Source organism: Erinaceus europaeus, chromosome 1 (genome assembly GCF_950295315.1).
Source record: "Erinaceus europaeus chromosome 1, mEriEur2.1, whole genome shotgun sequence".
NCBI lineage: Eukaryota > Metazoa > Chordata > Mammalia > Eulipotyphla > Erinaceidae > Erinaceus > Erinaceus europaeus.
The window spans coordinates 201,637,580-201,652,674 of record NC_080162.1 but is presented as its reverse complement, the minus strand read 5'-3'; positions in this window follow the sequence as shown (position 1 = coordinate 201,652,674).

The following is a 15,095-nucleotide window of genomic DNA, read 5'->3' as shown; positions in this document are numbered from 1 at the left end:
TGAACATCATTTAGCTCTAGTCTATGGTGGAGTGTGGGATTGAACCCAGGACCTCTGTGGCCTCTAGCATGCAAACCTGTGCTCTGACACATTATACTATTTCTTTACTCAGCAAGCAGTGGGACCTTTTCCTCCCTGTGTTCCTGTCTTAATCTGTAAACTAGGGAGCCTGGCCCTGTTTCTTCCCTGGCTTGTAGGAATGAGTATGAGCCTCCCCTTAAGATGAAGAGTTTAGCACAATGGTGTCTCACATGGATGCCCTCAAACAAAAGTCAACGTCAGGAGTCTGGCAGTAGTGTAGTGGCTTAAGTGCACATGGCACCAAGCGCAAGGACTGGCAAAAGGATCCCAGTTTAAGCCCCTGGTTCCCACCTGCAGGGGAGTAGCTTCACAGGTTGTGAAGCAGGTCTGTAGGTCTGTCTATCTTTCTCTCCCTCTCTCTGTCTTCCCCTTCTCTCTTCATTTCTCTCTGTCCTATCTAACAACAACAATAACAACAACAACAATAATAACTACAACAGCAATAAAAAACAACAAAGGCAAGAAAAAGGAAAATTAAAAAAAGTCAATGTCATTGATAAGCTGTGGTAGCCAATTTCTAAAATGGGTAACAATTTTTCCTTTTCCAACCCTGAAGATTAAACATTGTTAGGGCCCAGGTGTTGGTGCACCTGGTTAAACACACATAGTACTAAGCACAAGAATTTGTACAAAGATCTGGGTTTGAGTCCCCAGCTCCCAACATGCGGGAGGGGGGGGGGGATGCTTCACACCTGGTCTAACAGCTCTGAAGGTGTCTATATTTCTCTCTCCCTTTCTATATCTCCCTCTTCTCTCTTAATTTCTCTCTGTCCTATCCAATAAAATGGGAAAGACAAGACAAGAAAATGAAGAATAATGGCTGCCAGGACCAGTGCATTCTAGTGCCGGGACTGAGCCCCATCAGTAGCCTTGAGGAAACAACAGCAACAAGAAAAAAAATTAACCAGTATCATTTCTTGGGATTGAAAAATAATGGATATTTTATTTGTCTTAGTTCAAAGTAAGTTCACATCCGCATTAGCTAGTGACTCATAACACACCAGAAAATCTGAGAGGAGAGTTGAACCATTTGCCTTTGCCCAGTCCCCGACTCCACCCCCTCCAAATTCTATGTGAGTAGATAGTGACAAACTATCTTCCACACCCTAGTTCATGGGTTTAGAGGCAATAGATGGACTCACAGGAGACTCTTCAGTAAGAGACCAAGGCTTCAGCAGAGTCACATTTGTATGACTTCATAGCCATTGTTCACATTACTTTTATATAAATGGTTCCCTGGACTTCTGCAACATGGTGGTATGCCTTTCAGTTGTTTTTGGGGGGTTAGTTTTATAGGAACCGCTCTCAGGAACACACTGCAGAACAGGCTCACCAAGACAACAGCTGTCATTTCTTATCATTGCTGAAATGTGAGTTCTTCATACCTGTCTTACTTTTCTCCTTTTATCTTATTATGTATTTTTGGTTTATTTAAACCAGAAGCACTATTCAGCTTTGTCTCATAGTTGTGTGGTGAATTCAGCCTGGAACCTCAGAGTTTTACACACGGCAGTCTATTTGCATAACCACTATACTATCTCCTTGACTTTCTTATAACTCATTTTGAAGTCAGTTTTGTGTGGACTCTATGTGTTAGTAACCACTTGGTTGGCAGATTGTTATACCTATCAAGGGAAGTTGAGAAATCATAGTACTTTTTGATATGTTTTAAAATTCTCATTTAGGAGGCAGAATTTCCTTGTAAGAGGAGAGTTAATATGAGCAGAGTGTGTATACTGGTTTCAGACATCTGCAAAAATAGAATTGACAGCTGGAAAATAATACAGAAAGTTAGATTAAGACTCACAGACCCTGTCTGATTAAAAAAAAAAGTTTTACCATTGAGCTTGGGTAGCTTCAGAAGAAGGAAAATGCCATTGCATCCGCAGTGGCAAGTGCTAGATGTATGGGGAGTTTGCAGACATCTGAATGACAGTTTATCTGGTTTCAAACTCCCTAAACTCCACGTTCTCTTCATTTATCCTAATACCCCTGCCCCATGAAATGTTAAATACATGGGCTTTGCATGCCCTCTGTAGAGCTACTTACTAAAACACTTATTTATTTATTTATTTGAGTGATTTATATTGACTTACAAGTTACAAGACAACAGGGGTATAACTCCACACCATTCCTATCACCTGAGTTTTGGATCTACATTCCCTCCACTGCGAGCAACAACAGTCCACCCAGGACTGCACATATGGGTTAACTATTATTTCTACAACTATTTGTCTGTATTGTATATAATTGTCCATTTTTCAAGCTCTCATCTTCTATTCCTTCCCAAGTCACACATACATCTATTAGTACATCAGAACTTTGCACATGTAGAATAATATTTATGGGGTGTTATTTTTTCAACTTAATCAGCTCTCTCTAAGTACTTACTGCATGAATGCATTGTCATGAACAGAGAAAATAGCACACACACACACACACACATGTCTGGAGATGAAAAATGGTTTCTTCCATCTGGTGAATTGTAAACATCTAATGTGAGGACTATAAAAACTATGTATTCTTCATCAGCTTGGATCCTCAAATTGACTTTCCAAGTTTAATGCAACAAATATTAATTCTAACTTACTAATGAAGAAGTTGAGTCTCTCTCTGGGCAGACAACCCTACCAATGTGTCTTGGAATCTCACCCCTCCAGAGTCTTATCCCACTACAGAGAGATAGAGGCAAGATCGGGGGATAGATTGATCTGCCAACACCCATGTCCAGAACTCCTATCTTATGCACCCAATAATGCTCTTTGGTCTATACTCCCATAGGGATAAAGCATTTCAAATTTTAATTATTTTATTATCTATACTTATTTATTAATTTAAATTTTTAATATTTATTTATTGGATAGAGACTGCCAGAAATTGAGAGGGAGGGGAAAAAGTAGAGGGAGAGAGGCAGAGAGATACCTACAGCACTACTTTATCACTTGTTCAGCTTTCCCCCTGCAGTGGGGATTAGGGACTCAAACCTGGGTCCTTCTGTATTATAGAATGTATGCTAAACCAGGTGCGCCATCATCAATCCCCTCCCCTAAATAATTTTGATCTGTACTTCCAGTGGGGGAGATGTGATAAGAGGAAGAGGATAAGAGGGCTCTGAACTCCAGTTCCATCAGGACCCAGAGAGAGAGGAGGAAAAAAAGGAGGAATATTTGGATGTAGTAATAAGGTTATGAGTGGCTTGGAGGAGAAGAGAGGAAGAAAAAGGGGCAATTATGTCTAAATGTAGACTGATAGTTGTAGAGATGACAGTCAACACATATCTGCAACCTTAGGAGAACTGTAGTGGCTTGCAATGGTGAGATTGGGGATTCAGAACTCTGGTGGTGGAAATGGTATGGAATTATACCCCTGTTGACAGGTAATTTTGTTAATAAATATGAAATCACTAATAAAATTAAAAAGCAAAAGAAAATGAGTCTCAGAGAAGAGAGAAGATAGGCTGCTCAAAAATTTATATGCTTAAATTTATAATATCCCAGTCTTGGAACACCTAAACATCCAATGACAAATGAGTGGCTAAGAAATTTGTGGTATGAGGCAAGACCCTGTAGGAAATATCAGAAGGAGGTGGCTCTGTGATCCAGTAGTAAGCCCTGGGTGAGAACAAGGAGATTCATCATTCAAAAGTTTCTGCCCTTCTTACCCTTGTGGGGGGTGGGGGAATTGCTGGGCTAGCATGAGGGTGTTTCTTCCAGGGCACATGCTCTCTGGGTTGGGGAGAACTCGATCAGAGCCAACGTGGGCTGCTGCTTTGTTGCATAGTATGCCAGCTCCCCCTGGCTTCTGCTTAACCATATGCCTATATAGGGATTGATTGATCCCATTCAAAGTTTTGGTCTATTTACATAAATCACTTTTACATTTACATAAAGCACCACACTCCCTCCAGGGCATTGGTGGTTTAGTGGTAGAATTCTCACCTGCTCCACCCCCTCTCCTTGTCACACCCTGATCCTCTCCTTGTCACACCCTGATCTTCCACCAGTCACCTTTTTGCTCCACCCTCTCTATGTCACATCCTGTTTCCACCCTACTTGGAGAGTATAAAAACAGCTGCTCTTCTGATTAAAGACACTTGGAAATTGCTTTCCGGCTCCGAGAGTTCCAGAGTGTATCTCCTGCGAAGTTAGTGCGGCACGAGTTCCTGATCCCTCTCCCACGCAGCAGCCTAGATCAGCTCCAGTCGAGTTCTCTCCAACCCAGAGAGCACTAGCTCGGGAAGAAGCACCCTCAGGCTATCCCGGCACTGCTTACTCAGTGATGCAGGAGAAAGACCAGGAACTCGTGGTGGAGCAGGAACGTAATGTGTCTTTATTGAGCAGAGGCAACACTTTATATATTTTGAACCAGAAGTGGCAAGTCAGAAAAGGAAATGATTAGGAAAGAGGGTGAAGAAAACAAAAGAGCAGAAGGTAGAAAGCTTCCATAGCAACTGTTGTGAAGGTTTTAACGGGTGGGATTAACTAATACCCTGCAGGCAGGGTGGGTCTCAAGCAAAACAATGATTATGTAAATAGACCACAGTATCAAAATGGAGGATAGAGCAGAGTGGGGGGGGGGGCTGGCTTAAGGCCAGACAGGGAATCAGAGTATCTGTGACTGATTTCAAAGCAAATGAGGAAAGGCATGGTCTTGGAATCAAGAGACTTTGACTTGAGTCCTGCACTGTCTATTTGGTGACCATGGACAAAATAAATAGTTTTGTGCAAGTTGGTCTGCTGAGTATACAGCCACAAGAAAACCTGACTGGAGGGATCAATTAGGAATATTAAAGTAGACCACCTGGGACTGAAACAGGACAGTACTAGAATGACTTCAGGAACCCACCAGATCATCTGTGAGTGCAAACATGTGTGGCTGGTGGAAAGAGAGGAGCCTAGGGAGAGATTGGTTGGCTGGTAACAGTATGGCAGTTAAGGGGATGGCTGAGGGGAGGAGAGAACTCCCCTGGGACTCACCAAGTGCAACTCGGAGTCTCCATTTCTACTGCCCTCAGAGTCTGGAGTAGTAGCAGGGAGGCCCTACGCTGACACCAGAGGACAGAGAACTAACCAGGAAACTCAAGAGAAGATCTACACCTCGCTGGCATAGCAGTGGGGCTGTGAAAGCCTCTTTGCATAACCACATGATTATCTCTGCCACACCATGCTTTATCTCTTGGTCAGGAGTCAGTGATTAATCTAAGTAGCCTACTTATAGTTTAAAACCCCTCAGGCACCCATAACCTACAAGGAAGAAAAAATACAAAAGAAGCTTTTAAGCCACTGAGATCCAAATACATTGAAATACTATTGAAACAACTGTTAACTTCCACAACTGTGAACCCTTTAATTATCTTACTTATACACAAGTCAATCCAGGCAAGAGTGATCAGTAATTTGAAAAGTACTGAGAGAGGGACCTCATAACATAATATATAAAATAGTTAAACCAACATGAAGAAATATTAGAGAAATGAACCAGGACAAGGGTCCAGCTAAAAGCCACCCAAAGGGTGAAGCACAAAATAATGAGGTAAACATCCAAACACTAGTTAAGGAAATAATCACAGGAGTGAGTAAAGAGTTTGAAAGAATTGTCACCAGAATGCAGAAACAACAAATGAGACTCTGGAAGAAACACTAATTATCTCAAGGTTATTAGAGAGATAGCTGAAAGCTGAAATAGCTGAGCTAAGAACACAACTAGCTGAATAAGTTAAAACAGTATTAGAACAGGGTAACAAAATAGATGAACTCCAGATAACAGTAGAGGGGAGAGAGAATAGAATCAATGAGGCTCAAGACAGAATTAGCAAGATCGAGGGTGAATTAGAGACAACTAAAAAAAAAGTAACAGATCTCAAAAAAATATTAAGAGAAACTGAAAACAACAACCTATGGGATGACTTTAAAAGAAGCAATATACGCATTATTGGCTTACCAGAGGAAAAAAGAGAGGGAGAGGAAGAAAGCATTCTTCAGGACATAATAGCTGAGAACTTCTCTAGTCTAGACAACATCAAAGATATAAAGGTTCAAGAAGCCTAGAGGGTCCCAAACAGAATTAACCCAGATTTAAAGACACCAAGACACATCCTATTTAAAATGAAAAGGAATAAGGATAAAGAAAGGATACTGAAGGCTGCAAGACAAAAACAAAAAGTCACTTACAGAGGAAAACCCATAAGATTAGCAGCAGACTTTTCCACACAAACACTACAGGCCAGAAGAGAATGGCAAGATTTCCATTGAGTACTGAATGAGAAATGCTTTCAACCAAGACTACTGTATCCTGCTAGACTGTCATTCAGACTAGATGGAGGCATAAAAATCTTCTCAGACAAGCAACAGTTGAAGGAATCAACTATCACCCATTCTGTCCTTAAAGAAGTTCTGAAAGCTCTCCTATAAACAGTCAGACCACCATAAATAGGCCATATATCAGAACACTCTAAAATTCTATAAGAATGGCGTTAAAATATCTTCAATATTTGATATCAGTAATTGTCAATGGCCTGAATTCACCTATTGAATGACACAGAATAGGAAGATGGGTCAAAAAATACAACCCAATAATATGCTGTCTACAGGAAACCCACCTAACTCAACAAGACAAGCACAGACTCAAAGTGAAAGGATGGAAATTTATCATACAGGCCAATGGCCCACAAAAAAGGTCAGGAACAGCTAGTCTTATATCTGATATGATAGATTTTAAAGTAGATAAAATTATGAAAGGAAAGTTCTCACCCGAGTGATGAAGCTGAAGGGTTGTCATTCCACACCTGAAGTCTCTGGTCACAGTCTGAAGTGCAGCAAGCTGGGGTGGCACTCATTGCATTGATTAGGTTGTGATCCGCGGATGCAATATTATTTGATTTGAATTGAGAGCAGCATGCAGAAAATTGGGCATGGTTCCATGACTGGGGGAAATATAAGCTCTATAGTGGAAATGTGAGGTTCCTGTTGTCTTAGAGTTCAAGAAGACAATGGATAGTTATTGTTATCATCACATTATTTGGTGATAGGGTTAACTTTGGAAAGTCCCTTTGATAGGGTTTGGGGTATAGTACCCAGCATCTTGTATATAGCTGTGTTATCAGTTGCTTCTGTTCTCCCTGGTCTAGGCTTTTGGGAGAGAACATATCATAGATAGCCTATGTATTAAAAAGACTCAGTCTGTGTTTTAAGAAGTTCTAGACATATCATCAGTTTTTCGCCTCTCATATTAATTAAATAGTGGTTTATATAATGTTTACATTTTAATAGTATTGTACATAAAACCCCTCCCACCACCAAAAGACTGTGTCTCATTCCCCCCACCCCCCCACCCTCCACCATGCCGGGAAGCCCAATGGCCACCCTCCCCTTCACCACAGTGTTTTTACATTGGTGCCCTGCTCCTTTCATAGTATTCTCTAATTCCATTCCAGGTGTTCCACTCCCCAATAAAGTCCCCAAACCTAGATGTAGTCCAGGTCCCCTGAGATAGAGCATAGGTTCACACATGCCCATAAACTAGGGGAAAAATATATACCTGAAATCAGAAGTACACAAGAGCATGCAAGGAATACCCCCAACACTTCATCTGCACTATTACAGTCTTTAGGTCCATGATTGTTCAACAATTTGTTTGGCTTTTTATGTTAACTCTCTTTTCAGCCACCAGGTTCTGGATGCTGACCAGACTTCCCTGGACAGACGACCCCATCAATGTGTACTGGAGTGCCACTTCCTCAGAGCCCCACCCTACTAGGGAAAGAGAGAGACAGACTGGGAATATGGATTGACCAGTCAATGCCCATGTTCAGCGGGGAAGCAATTACAGAAGCCAGACCTTCCACCCTCTGCAACCCACAATGACCCTGCATCCATACTCTCAGAGTGATAGAGAATGGGAAGGCTATCAGGGGAGGGGGTGGGATGTGGAGATCAGCTTATGGGAATTGTGTGGAATTGTACCCCTCTCATTCTATGGTTTTGTTAATGTCTCCTATCTTAAATTTTAAAAAATAGTAAATAAAAAATAGATAAAATTATAATAGATAGGAATGGACACTACTTAATGCTCAGAGGATCAGTCAATCAAGGGGACTTAATAATTATTAACATCTATGCACCCAATGAGAAGCGATCTAAATACATCAGACATCTACTGAAAGAGCTACAGTAATATACTAACAGCAACACATTCATAGTGGAGGACTTCAACACCCCACTCTCTCAACTTGACAGATCATCCAGGCAAAAAATCATAAATACATAAGGGAGCTAAATGAGGAAATAAATAAACTAGAACTATTGGACATTTTCAGAGTCATTCATCCCAAGAAACTGGAATACACATTTTCCTCAAATCCACATGTGTCGTTTTTGACGGGTTATGTTGTTTTCGCCGGGCTGGCTTCACGGGCAGGTAACAGACCACCAGGGACCCATAGTTGAGCTGTAGGCAGTATCTCTTTATTCGTGCAGGACGCAGCACAATCTAAGCTGAGCTGAGCTAAACTAAAGGTAAAGTACTCTAAAACTCACAATGCTGTCTTTATATATACTTGACAAGTATGGTGGAAACAGGGTGTGACATAGAGAGGGTGGAGAGAAAAGTGACTGGTGACAATCAGAGTGTGACAAGGAGGGGGGGTGGAGGAAAAACATATCATGAAACAGTGGGGATTGAACCAATGCCCTGGAGGGAGGTGCTTGTTAACAGCGGTTATATAAACAGAATGAAGTGGTTATGTAAATAGAATAGTGTTAAGCAGGGGGGATTTAAACCAAATGAAACAGAAGGGGTCTCATGCATACCAACAATTCCCCCTTTCTTTTTAACTAATGGCCATTGTGGGGTGAACAGAAACGTATATTGTACAGGCGTTTTCAAAAGAACTGGCATAAGACATGGAAAACAAAATAGGCGAGCAGCAATAACCAGTGTGATGCCAAGTGGAGCTTTTCTTGCCTCAAAGGGCAAGGCCTAGGAGGCGAAAGAGCATTTCTTGCCTCTGGGAATGCTTCATGCCTCTGGGGGCATCTCTTGCCTCAAAGGGCATTTCTTGTCTCTGGGAATGCTTCATGCCTCTGGGGGCATCTCTTGCCTCAAAGGGCATTTTCTGCCTCTGTGGGCATCTCTTGCCTCTTGGGGCGCTTCATGCCTCTGTGGGCATAACCTAATAAGGAGGGGGAGCTTTCTGCTTCTGGGACAGAGCCTGCAGGCGAGGGGACATGGTCTATAAAGTTTCAAGGCAATTGGCTGAAGTTAGTCTTTGAGAAACACAGCAGTGTGTACCAGTAAGTCCGATGGAGGTGTCAGTCCAAAGTAGCTGACCACAGAAGAAAATGCCGGAGGATGAAACGCTGCACGTCTGTCTCGATGGGGAATGTTGGCCACCAGAATTTTTCTTTTCTGTAGAGAGTGATCTTTGGAGTCTGTGAATCTGTTTCTTCAGGTCGTGCCAGGTCACCTCATTGGTTTCCGGGGGCGATGTCAGAGAACAGGATCCAAATGGATTTCTAGGAATTCCATTTGAGTAGATGCTTTTTCATGTGAAGACTTTGACAGCTGAAATTCACTTACTTGTCAAACAAAACTTGTAGCAGATTAGAAGTTTACTATAATTGATAACTCCATTATAATTGGAAGTCGTTTCTAGTATGATTTTAAGGTTGTTTAAACAGTTTAAACTCAATAAAATGTGGAAAGGTAAACAGAAGAACCACGGTTAAAAGCCTCAAGCATGAGAATAATTAACATAATCATTGCACTATCTGCCCCACCCATAACTCATACAGTTTTCAGGATTAAACGTTTTAGATTTATGTCAAGACGTAAAAGAGAAATCAAAGGAGGAAAAAACAATTTTTTGGATTGTTTCTGGATGTCTCTAGAAATCATGGCTGCGTCCAGCATTTTTTTTTTTAAAGTCAATGTCAAACAAAAATTCAGTCATTCAAATCATTCTCTTATGAAACGCAACTTGAACCAGATTATCAAGATCTCACCATGTAGGATTAAGAATCCCCGGAGGGCGACCTAGTCCAAAAAGGTCCTCGAAATTCCATTTAGGGTGTTTTTGACTGTTCCTGCTGGATTGCTTCAGGCACCCATTTTTAAAAGCGTCTTCCCATCGAAGAAAGAATCCAATCAGGAGAGTAGAACTAACCACGAGTCTCCATACTTGGGAACTGCCAGGGTACTCGAGAATGCTCCTCAAACTAGAGTAGTCCTTCTCCACGGGAAACATTCGAGAAGAAGTCCAGAAAGTTCCAGGGGAAATCCCCATGCATATCCCAAGGTCTACGATCACGGTCATAAAGAACGAAATTATGGCCTGGAGCAAAATGTAGTCCTTTTCCTCGGGAAACATGAGAGAGGGAATCCAGAAAGTCCAAGGAGAAATCTCCGTGCATCTCCCAAGCTCTATGATCCCGGTAATAAGAAACCAAAGTTCCCGGTCAGGGAACCGAAATGTGGCCCAGAGTAAAATGTTCCAGAGACAGACTAACTGTCTCATGATGAAACAATAGAGGCTTTGGCAAACCTCTTCATAAGTAGAAAGACAACCCATGGTGGATGGGTAGCCAAGTTTACTTATCTGGACGATGGGTGGGTAGGGTCCCACGTTGATGCCGGTCCATGTTTCAGGGCTTATTTCAGTTCCTGTTCAGGCGCCATATGTCGTTTTTGACGGGTTATGTTGTTTTCGCCGGGCTGGCTTCACGGGCAGGTAACAGACCACCAGGGACTCATAGTTGAGCTGTAGGCAGTATCTCTTTATTCGTGCAGGACGCAGCACAATCTAAGCTGAGCTGAGCTAAACTAAAGGTAAAGTACTCTAAAACTCACAATGCTGTCTTTATATATACTTGACAAGTAGGGTGGAAACAGGGTGTGACATAGAGAGGGTGGAGAGAAAAGTGACTGGTGACAATCAGAGTGTGACAAGGAGGGGGGGTGGAGGAAAAACATATCATGAAACAGTGGGGATTGAACCAATGCCCTGGAGGGAGGTGCTTGTTAACAGCGGTTATATAAATAGAATGAAGTGGTTATGTAAATAGAATAGTGTTAAGCAGGGGGGATTTAAACCAAATGAAACAGAAGGGGTCTCATGCATACCAACACACATGGGTCATTCTCAAGGATATGTTAGGCCACAAAGACAGCATCAGCAATGTCAAGAGCATTTCAATCACAGAGACAATGCAAGCATGATTCCATGTAAGAACCCCCACTACCGACTGGAAGGTGTCACTATCCGTTACTGTTTCCCAGAGCATGGACCTGAGAGAAACCCTTCGGGAAACACTGATGAAGACAGACATGTGTGAGTGTCTGACCTTTAGAGCTGGTGTTTGCCAGGAAAAGCTAAACAGGTCATTAGATGAATACACACTCCCTGATATAGCAGACGTTCTGTGACAGCTGGTTGGGGCTCAGGGATTAACACCAAGAATGACAACGGCATAAATCCATCTTCACCAAACAAAGTGATGGACGCTCTCTGTAAACACACCTGTGTTTACCCTTAACCTGCAGGATGTGCTGAGTGCTTCAAGTCAGGATCTGGGAATTAGCTCTCTCTGTCACCTGAGACACGTCATCACCTCTCTGGTACTCATCAGGACTTGTGAAAATGTAAATTGGTGGGCACCACCCTTGAAGTTTGTGTGAAGTTGTACCCCTCCTTCCCTATTGTTTTGTCAATGTTTTTTAAACATTTTAAAAACATTTTTATATTTATTTAGTTATTTTCCTTTTTGTTGCCCTTGTTGTTTAACATTATTGTTGTTATTGCTGTTGTCGTTGTTGGATAGGACAGAGAGAAATGGAGAGAGGAGGGAAAGACAGAGGGCGAGAGAAACACAGATGCCTGCAGACCTGCTTCACCACTTGCGAAGCTAGTCCCCTGCAGGTGGGGAGCTGGGGGAAACTGAGATCCTTAAGCCAGTCTTTGTGCTTTGCGCCATGTGCGCTTAACCCGCTGCACCACCTCCCAACTCCCGATGTTTCATTTTTAGAAATAAAAAGTAAAAAATAATAAAACAACTATGTGTGCTGTATTTTCACCGACACTTACAGCCTTGAAGCCCTGCCTGGGAAGGAAGACGTGGGAGTCTTTCAGCTATATCCAATGTACACTGAGTGTTTTTTTTTTTTCCCCTTCCTTGACAAGTTTTGTTGTAAAAGCTACTTTCTTTCCTGTTGCCTCCTGCCTTCTGGGCTATCCCAGAGACGAGAGTCATTATATCTACTCTCGTTATGTACCAAGGTGTGAAGAATGACAGGGACTTCTTGTCCCTGCTTTGTTCTCTCCCATTACACCTACTCTGGAGAAAGTGCCATACTCTGCTCACCCATTTATTCATTCATTATTACTTCTTATTGTGAGAAACAAAGGAAATAAAAAAATATGAAAATTACTCATCTTTTCTAAAATGCTAACTGTACATTGACTATTAGATTTATTACCCACCCGGAATCCATCACAGTCTCTGTGAATTTCCTGTAAAAGCGGTTAAGTTACATAGATTCAATGAACACCACTGAGCTGATGTCACACGCCGGCAGTGTCAGCACAGTGCACATTTCGCCTTTCCCACAGCTGTTTCCTTTCTCAGCAGAAGTTCACTGGTGGTTTCCCTTGGGTTGCTCTTATATTTATAGAATGTTTTGTGGATGGCCTTGATCATATTCCTGGCTTCAGAGGGTAAGCATGTGGCCCCAAGGTCTGCTAACCAAATTATCGTATCTTTCTGCTTACAAGTCAAACCTGGAATATGGTTAAGTCACTTGACATAGTCCAGTCAGAGAATATAAGACACACATTTGGAGAATTTGTTCGAATGGTAGAGCATAGTTTTGCTGGTGTTGTAAAGATTAAGATATGAGATTTTTTTAAAAAAATATTTTATTTATTTATTCCCTTTTGTTGCCCTTGTTGTTTTATTGTTGTAGTTATTATTGTTGTTGTCGTTGTTGGATAGGACAGAGAGAAATGGAGAGAGGAGGGGAAGACAGAGAGGAGGAGAGAAAGACAGACACCTGCAGACCTGCTTCACCGCCTGTGAAGCGACTCCCCTGCAGGTGGGGAGCCGGGGTTTGACCGGGATCCTTATGCCGGTCTTTGTGCTTTGCGCCACCTGCGCTTAACCTGCTGCGCTACAGCCCGACTCCCGATATGAGATGTTTATAGCTATTCTCTCTTCCTTTCTTCCTCCATCTCTTTCTCCTTCTCCTCCTTCTTCTCGTCCTCCTCCCACTACCACTTCTCCTCCTCCTCTTCTTCTTATGTTGATGAGACAACTTGAGTCCCTATCTTTTCATCCAGTAACCAAAAAATATAACTCATACAAATACATTGTCAATTTAATCCACATAGTGGATGTGAGAGTTAGATATTACTGAGCCCATTTATAGATTTTTTAAAATTTGGTTCATAGACCCAGACAGTTAGTTTGCAGCATTAAAAAGCTCTGGATCCTCTCATCTTTCCTTTCATCTTTCATCAAAGAAATAAGTTCTCCAGAACTAAACCAGCTCATCTCACACTGTTTTTACATTTTCTGTGACAAGTAGAGATATGGAAGAGCAGATCAAATGTAAATATGTTCTCATTTGACAAACTTTTTATGTGCCAGTGAATATAGGAACTAGTGATACAATGAACTAAGGTTGGACAGACTGTACCTCATTTTGGTGAGAAATAGAGATGTCATTCAGAATTCACACACAGCTATAGCTGAAACAAGAACTTAGAGGGATGTTAAGGAATTTATCTAGTCAGGAAGATCTAGGCTGTTCTGCTGAAGAAGTAGTTCTCAATTGGAGTGATTTTGGCCCCCAGAAGACATTTGACAACGTTTAGTGTTTTCTTATTTTTCTCTCTTACTTCCTTATTTTCTCTCTCTCTCTCTCTCTCTTAGTTTCTTTTCTTCTTCCTACAGCAGAAACATTTCATCAAGCTTTATTATTGTTTTTTGTTGTTGTTTTCTTACAGAGTTATGGCTGGGGCTTGGTGCTTGCACTACAAATCCACTTCTCCTGGAGGGTATCTTTTTCATTTTTGTTGCTCTTCTTATTATAGCTGTTGTTGAATAGAACAGAGAGAAATCAAAAGAGGAAGAGAATATACAAGGGGGAGAGAAAGACAGACACCTGCAGACCTGTTTTACTGCTTGTGAAGAGACCCCCCTGCAGGTGGGGAGCTGGGGGCTCAAACTGGGATCTTTACACTGGTCCTTGTGCTTCATGCCATGTGTGCTTAACCTGCTGTGCTACCGCCCGAACCCCCAAGTTCTACTTTTTAAGTTAACCTCATAGCAAACTTTAACATGCTGGTGACTGCTTTTTGGGAGGAGTTTTCTTCAGTTATTATAATTGTAGGGAGGTTGTATTAGTCAAAGTTCTCCAAAGAAATAGAACACATGCACACACACAGACTAAATTTTGATTTTTTAAAATTATATTTGTCTTTTGAATAGAGACATCCTAATATGTAGAGGAAGGAGGTGATGAGAGAAACAGAGAGACCCTGCAATCCTGCTCTACCACTTGGAAAGATTTTCTCCTGCAGGTGGGGTCTGGGGGCTTGAACCCAGGTCCTTACACGTGGTAATATGTACACTCAACCAGGTGCACCCCCACCCGGCCCCCCACGCACTACTTTTTATATGAATGTTATTACAGGAATTGGCTCACACAGTTAAGCAGGCAGATAAACCCTGCATCTACTCTGTGCATGGTGGGGAACTAAGAAAGCTGGCAATGCAGATATCAGTCCACAGGACTTAGGATCATGGCAATGGGGATGGAGAGACAGGGGTCTATGGAGGAAGTCCTAGTCCAAATCAAAGGCCCAAGAACCAGGAACTCCAATGTCCAAAGAGGGAAATAACGGATGTTACCACTTAGGCAGGCTGAATAAATGTGCATTTAATGCATTTTTTTTTCTCTTTTCAGATTTACAGCTGATTGAATGGTACCCACCTACCTTGGTAAGAATGAAGATTATT